Genomic DNA, 6,902 nt, shown 5'->3' with positions numbered 1-6,902 from the left:
CACAGAGCACTCCATGGAGTCGCCAATCAATAAGGTTTTTATTATGTTCACGTTCGAACTATTTATCGTTGACCTTCCATTTACGAACCAGGCTACACTCCAGACAGATAACTCCAGAAGACTTCTTGAAACTTACATTTATATTTGATGTTAACGAATTACTCGTTTTCAGAAATACTTCCCTTCGTATCATCCGTCTGCATTTTACTTCCTTTCTACTTCAGCCAACATCATTTATTTTGCTGTTCAAATAACAAAACTCATCTACTGCTTTTAGTGTCTCATTTCTTAATCTGACTTCCTCAGTATCGTCTGATTTAATTCGACTACGACTTCTGGGGAGGGGGCAGGTCACATAATTAAGGATTGAAAATTGCATAGAAACACATGGCCGCAAACGTCAGGGATCAGTGATCGCAGAGGTTGAAGATACGAAAGGAAACAAGACATTCATTCGTTGATAACATTATATCGGACGTAAGTAGCATACATCGTTTACTCCATGAGTACAGTTCTAATGTTAAACCAGATGTTCGAAGTCAGACGCCACGCATGCCTGACACCATCGCCGGACACGCTCGAATACACCATGAGCTTGTTTGATTCTGGCTGTTGCACAAACGATTCTTGTGACAAGATCCATCTCAGACTTCACAGGATCGCGATACGCGAGACATTTCACGGCTCCCCACACAAATAAATCAGGGCTCGATCAATCCGGTGAGTGTGGGGCAAGGAACCTTTCTGGAATAGGTTCTTCCCAGCTTGTTTGAAAATAATCCAGTGAATGTGAGGCACATTAAGAGACTTCATCATGATGAGTCACCCGCTCATTTTCACTGTCTGTTCGTAGGCATCTGAACAAGCCATTCCTACGTCGACAGAATGGGCATGGTGGTCCGGTTCCTTGACCCCCAAGCTCACCGGATTTATCGAGTCTCTATTTCTTCCTGTGGGGAGTCATGAAATCTATCATGTCCTGTGGATCCTGCAATGGTTCTTGTCACAAGATTCGTCTGCGCTGCTGCTACGATCACCGGAACTCACGGTATGTTCAAACGTCTCCGGCAGTTAGTGCTCCGTCGGTGTCAGGCACGCGTGGCGTCTGATTGTGCAGACTGCATCTGTTGCAGTACTAGCGCCTTAATCATGTCGTTCACCATGTGTACTCATTATACCCAACAAATATTTCAAATGAATACCTCTCTTTTTTTTTCTTTTCCGATATATCACGCTACTATGACAGTGCGATTTGCATTTGCTTTAACTCGGTCGTGGTTGTCAGTTACCGTTCAGATTGGACGAGGTGAGTTGATGTCAGTCAAGAATGCCTTTAAGGCAACAAAGAGGCCATTATCAACACCTCACCGAGTTTGATCGGGGTCGTGTAATAGGGCTACGAGAAGCTGGATGTTCCTTCAGCGATTCTACCGGAAGTCTTGGCAGGAATATAGCAAAAGAACATGACTGCTGTTATCCGTGGTCACGAGAATATATGGTCGTAAGGAGACCATGTCGCAGTACCGAGGGGGAAGACTATCGTGTTCGGTGTATGGTTCTGGCACATTGGACTTTATCTACAGCAGCAATTTTAACAGCAGTTGGCACCACAGTAACACAAAGAACTGTTACGGATAGGTTACTTCAAGGACAGCTCCGAGCCACACGCTCTGTAGCGTGCATTCCATTGAGCCCAAACCACCATCACTGGCGACGCCAGTGGTGGCAAAAGAGAGTTCATTGGAGTGCAGGATGGAGAGGTCTGTTGTATTTTCCGATGAAAGCTGGTTCTGCCTCGATGTCAGTGATGGTCATGTTTTATTTAGAAGAAGCTCAGTTGGGGACCTGCAGCCAACCTATCTCCGTGCTAGACACACTGGACCTGCACCTGGAGCTATGGTCTGGGGTGCGATGTCGTATGTACCACGCACCCTGATTGCGAATTTGCACGTCAATCTAGTGATTTGATTTGTTGAGTTGCCATTCATGAACAGGATTCCAGGGGGTGCTTTCCAGTAGGATAACGCTCGTCCATATACCGCTGTTGTAATCCAACGTGCGCTACAGAGTCTTAACATGTTGCCTTGGCCTGCTAGATCATCAAAATTGTCTCCAACTGAGCGCATGTGGGACATCATCGAACGCAACTCCAGCGTCATCCATAAACAGCATTAACTGCCCCTGTATTGACCGACCAAGTTCTACAGGGATCGAACTCCAGCCCAAAAACTGACATCCGACACCTGCTGAAATCAATGCACGCTCATTTGCTCTCTTGCATTCATCATTCTGGGGGTTACTCTGGTTATTAATGTAGCAGCATTTCACATTTGCAATGGCTTATCTCACGCTTACATTAGCCTAACTTGTGATCTTGCAATGTTCATCACATATGTATCTTACACCGACAAATGTATTCCCGAAATTTCATTACTCTGCATTAAATAATTTTTGGTGTTGCGATTATTTTCTGTCAGTGTATATAGTAAAGGATATTACAAAATTATCTTTACAAATTTGATCACATATATTTCAGAAACAGGGGTAGGTAAAAAGGTACGGTCTGCAGCATCATGTTCACACTCTCCTAATTTTTGTTTGGTGTTTGGTTTTCGCAGATTAGTTACTGACGAAAGTGGCCAGCTCAAGAGATGATACAATATGTGGAATGGTTGATAGAGACCAAATACGACTCCCAGATGCAGTGTAGCTTCCGGACACGCTACTGAAGCAAATCGTCATCACGTCCGACCATAACAGAGGGTATGCTATGGTCAAGGAATCGGAAAGCTTCATAAGGAGGACGACTTCTCGGCGTCCGAGCATGAGTGATGTATACGTGGAACGGGTGCAACAGACATTTATCTGGAGCCCAATTAAATCAGTCCATCCAGCGTCTCATTAGTTGCAACTACCACCAACCGCCGTGCATAGTGTGTTACCTAATAGTCTGAAGCCTCATTCCAGCAAGGTTGGTGCAGCTGCTGCATGTGTTTCAACGTGATGAGAGACTAAGACGCAGAGCGTCTGCAATTGAGATTCTGAGTCGCATCGACGATGACTCAGAGTATCAGAAAATGGAGATGACCATGGCCAAAGTTTGCTTTCATGTGCCCAGAAAGGTGAACTGATACAACGTGAGGATCTGGGGCTCTGAGAACCCCACTTGAGGATTGTAATTGTGCGCGTGGTTTCATGACTATGTGATGAGGTTGAAATGGCTCTGAGCTTAAGTGAAAGGTCATCAGTCCCCTAGAACTTAGAACTACTTAAACCTAACTAATTTAAAGACACCACACACACCCACGCCCGAGGCAGGATTCGAACCTGCGACCGTAGCGGTCGCTCGGTTCCAGACTGAAGCGCCTAGAACCTCTCGGCCAAAATGGCCGGCTGACTATGTGATGAGATCGTCTTTCTTTGCAGAGGCGTCTATAGCGTCCACTGTTTAGCAGGAACGTTGGAGCAGTTTGCATTTCCACAGGCGGAAGAACAACCTGACTTCCTGCTGCAGTAGGATACTGCCCCTCCTCACTGGGCCGGCCGCGGTGGTCGCGCGGTTCTAGGCGCTCCAGTCCGGAGCCGCGCTGCTGCTACGGTCGCAGGTTCGAATCCTGCCTCGGGCATGGAAGTGTGTGATGTCCTTAGGTTAGTTAGGTTTAATTACTTCTAAGTTCTAGGGGACTGATGACCTCAGCAGTTGAGTCCCATAGTGCTCAGAGCCATTTGAACCTCCTCACTGGGCCTAGGTTGTTAAGAAGGTTTTGGACGACTCATTTCCAGGTCGCTGTACTGACTGATGGAGGATTTGTTTTCTGGCCCCAAGGTCTCCAGACATAACCCAACCTTTTCCATGATCAAAATTGTGAAAATGATTTTGGAACACATATGCCATCTCTCCTAAGTCAGGTGCATTTTGTCTAGTGTTTAGGCAGATATCTGCAGTTTCGTAGTTGGGGCAGCCTAGACAAATACTGCTCACCATATCGTTCATGAGGCGCCCAGTACCGACGGAAAATGTCAGTTTCTTTCCCATTACAAACAAAATTGTTTTTTAAAGCGTAATTTTATATGCCCAGTCGACAGAGCAGTTCCAGATTAGTTTAGTGCGACATTCGTTTTATCGACATGTATTAACAGGAGTTACTGCCCGCCATCCATGTGGAGCACGTGTTGGTCTCACCGCGGACTTCTAGACTAAGCCACTCACAACTGATTTCATCAAAGTGTACGGGCCAGAAGATGGCGTTCACGCAACGTCGAAACTAGAAACGAAGTATGTAAAAAATATTAAGTACAGCTGGGGGGATTTCATTTTTAATAAAAATTATATCAGTTGTGTCCCACCTTCATCCAGTTTAAATATGGATGTACGAAGATTAATTTGAGATCGCTCTTTTCAATGGGCACGAAAATTCTACTTTCAAAGTCATTTTGTTTATAACAAGAAACAAACTGAAGCTTTCCGTCAGCACTGGGTATCGGATGAAGGATGTGATTAGCAGTATTTGTAGGACTGACTCCAGCTACACATTGCAAATGCTAAATCGCAAATATCTAGCGAAACATAGCAGAAAATGCTCGTGAAAACGTTTAAGAGGGATATCCAGTACATATGATGTCCCACTTATCTTGACCACCCCAAGTAACTTTTGGTGCTGAAGAAACATACAAGATATACACTCATGTTCAGGAAAAAAAATAGAACACCTTGAACGACTAGACATCGGATGTTCATATTCAGGGCACAAGTAGATTAGTATGTTCTGCAGAAAAGATTAGCATTCCAGTCACCTCGGTTCAGTATGTGTCCTGTTGAGTGGTAGGTATGGAGTCAGCCATGGGAGCTGATAACTTGTTCCATGCGTAATGGCATCCACGCATGTAAGGCGCGAATCGCGTGCTATGGTATAGCCATCCACGCTGCATTCACCTGGTTCCAAAGTACATATATGGTGGTTGGCTTTGGGTCATAGCGCTACACCTGTCTTTTTACCAAGTACCACACATTTACGATTGGCGACGAGTCTGGTGATCTGGTGGCCCAGGGCATAACGCTGAAGTCCTATGACATCAAGAAGGCATGTGTTCATGGAGCAACACGAGAGCGTCCATTGTCTTGCTGAAAAATTGCGTTTGGGGTGTCCTGCAGAAATATGGCAATGGGTCGTAGGATGTCATTCGCATAGGCACATTGGTCACAGTCTCTTTACACGCACCAATTTTGATTTGTGTTTGTACCCCACACAATAAGGCCTTGAGTTGGCGCTATATTCCTTGCTTGAATACAGTCAATGTGATGCCGCTCCTCTGTCTGCGGAGAACGAAAATGCGGCCATCATTTGCAAACAAACAGAACACGGATTCGTTCGAAAACACTATCCGATGCCATTCCTGTCCCCGGCGATGTTCAATACGCCATTGCCGTCTAGCATATTTCTGCACATTCGTCAAAGGTAGGCGAAGAAGCGGACGATGTCCGTGTTACCAATGCCGTGCTGTAATAAACTCTCATCCCTGATAGTGTAGGATGTGTTCCACTGCTGCATCAGAGACGGGGAGAACGTAGATCTGTCATGCAATGCCATTCGGATGAGGTGTCGGGGTTGGTCTGGATGGTACGACCTGACCCATCTCGTTGTGTTGTAGGGCCTTCCGTGAACCATTCTGCACACATCCATTGCACTGCCGAAGCACTTCGTTGCATACGAGCAGCAATTTCCCCGATGGACGAGTCACATTCTCTCATGCCTATAATGCGTCCTCTTTCAAACTCACTGATTTGACGGAGCGGTTCACACGTACGTCTGTGAGCCATCCTCCACGTCTGTTCAGGTCACACCTTCGGCTTAATGTGACAACGAGAGCCGCAGGCACTTTTACTGGCCGCGATATCTACGTCTACCATGAACCGGAAGGCCGGCATCGTTCAGATGTTAATCATTTCTGCAGAACATACTATGTACATGGTCTGAGAATATGAACGTTATATCTCTTGTCGTTCAAGGTATTCTGTTTTTTTTTTCTGAATATGAGTGTATTAAGCAAAGGTGTAGATATTAGGAGGACATTAACAGGCACAGATGCCTATCTTGCATCTTTCTTCATCACGAAGATATGAATAACAGTACGTCTTTTTTAAAACAGTACCACATGTTTTTTATTCTTTTGACCTGTTCACCTCAAGACCTGTTTGAAAAACGTGTACGTTATTCACGTAAACAGAACATTCCAATTATTAAGGAACAGAAATGGGGAACTTTAATATCATTTGGCACTACTATAATATATTGTTGGCACAAAAAAGAGTAGAAGGTGCTCGAAATGATAACCATTGGCAGGGATACGCTGGCCCAGGCGTTTGGATGAATGAATTCATCGCTGCTTTCAGTGTTGCTTGCTTAAACGAATTACAAGCAAGCACGATACGGTCATGCGTGTTCTCTGTAGCTGTTGAAATATCGCAATAGACGAAGTCTTTTATGCATCCCCCAAGGAGACAAATGAAGAGACCGAGCACACCAGTCCACTATTCCTTCACGATCAATGTATCTGACAGGCTGTCTCCGATTCAGAAGATGACTCGCACGCAAGGCATGACGTATTGTGAACCTATCATGTTGGTACTACAAAATCTTTCTGGCTTACAGTGGCACTTCATCCAAAAGTCTAAAGTTGGCATATACCCTGCAGTTTAGGTTACACGTACGACGTAAGGGCCAATAATTGTAGTAGTAAGCATCTCACACCAGGCATTAACTTTCCATAGATGCAGATGTTCCACCGCTTAGGTCATCACGAGTTTTCTCTGGATAAATAATGCATACTCTTTGGACATACTTTTCCTTTGAGAAGAACATCGGCGAAAAGGTTCTGCTTGGAGATGATTTGCTACTGCGTTC

This window comes from Schistocerca americana, chromosome 2, assembly GCF_021461395.2.
Source record: "Schistocerca americana isolate TAMUIC-IGC-003095 chromosome 2, iqSchAmer2.1, whole genome shotgun sequence".
Taxonomy (NCBI): Eukaryota; Metazoa; Arthropoda; class Insecta; order Orthoptera; family Acrididae; genus Schistocerca; species Schistocerca americana.
This window is presented reverse-complemented; position numbering follows the sequence as displayed.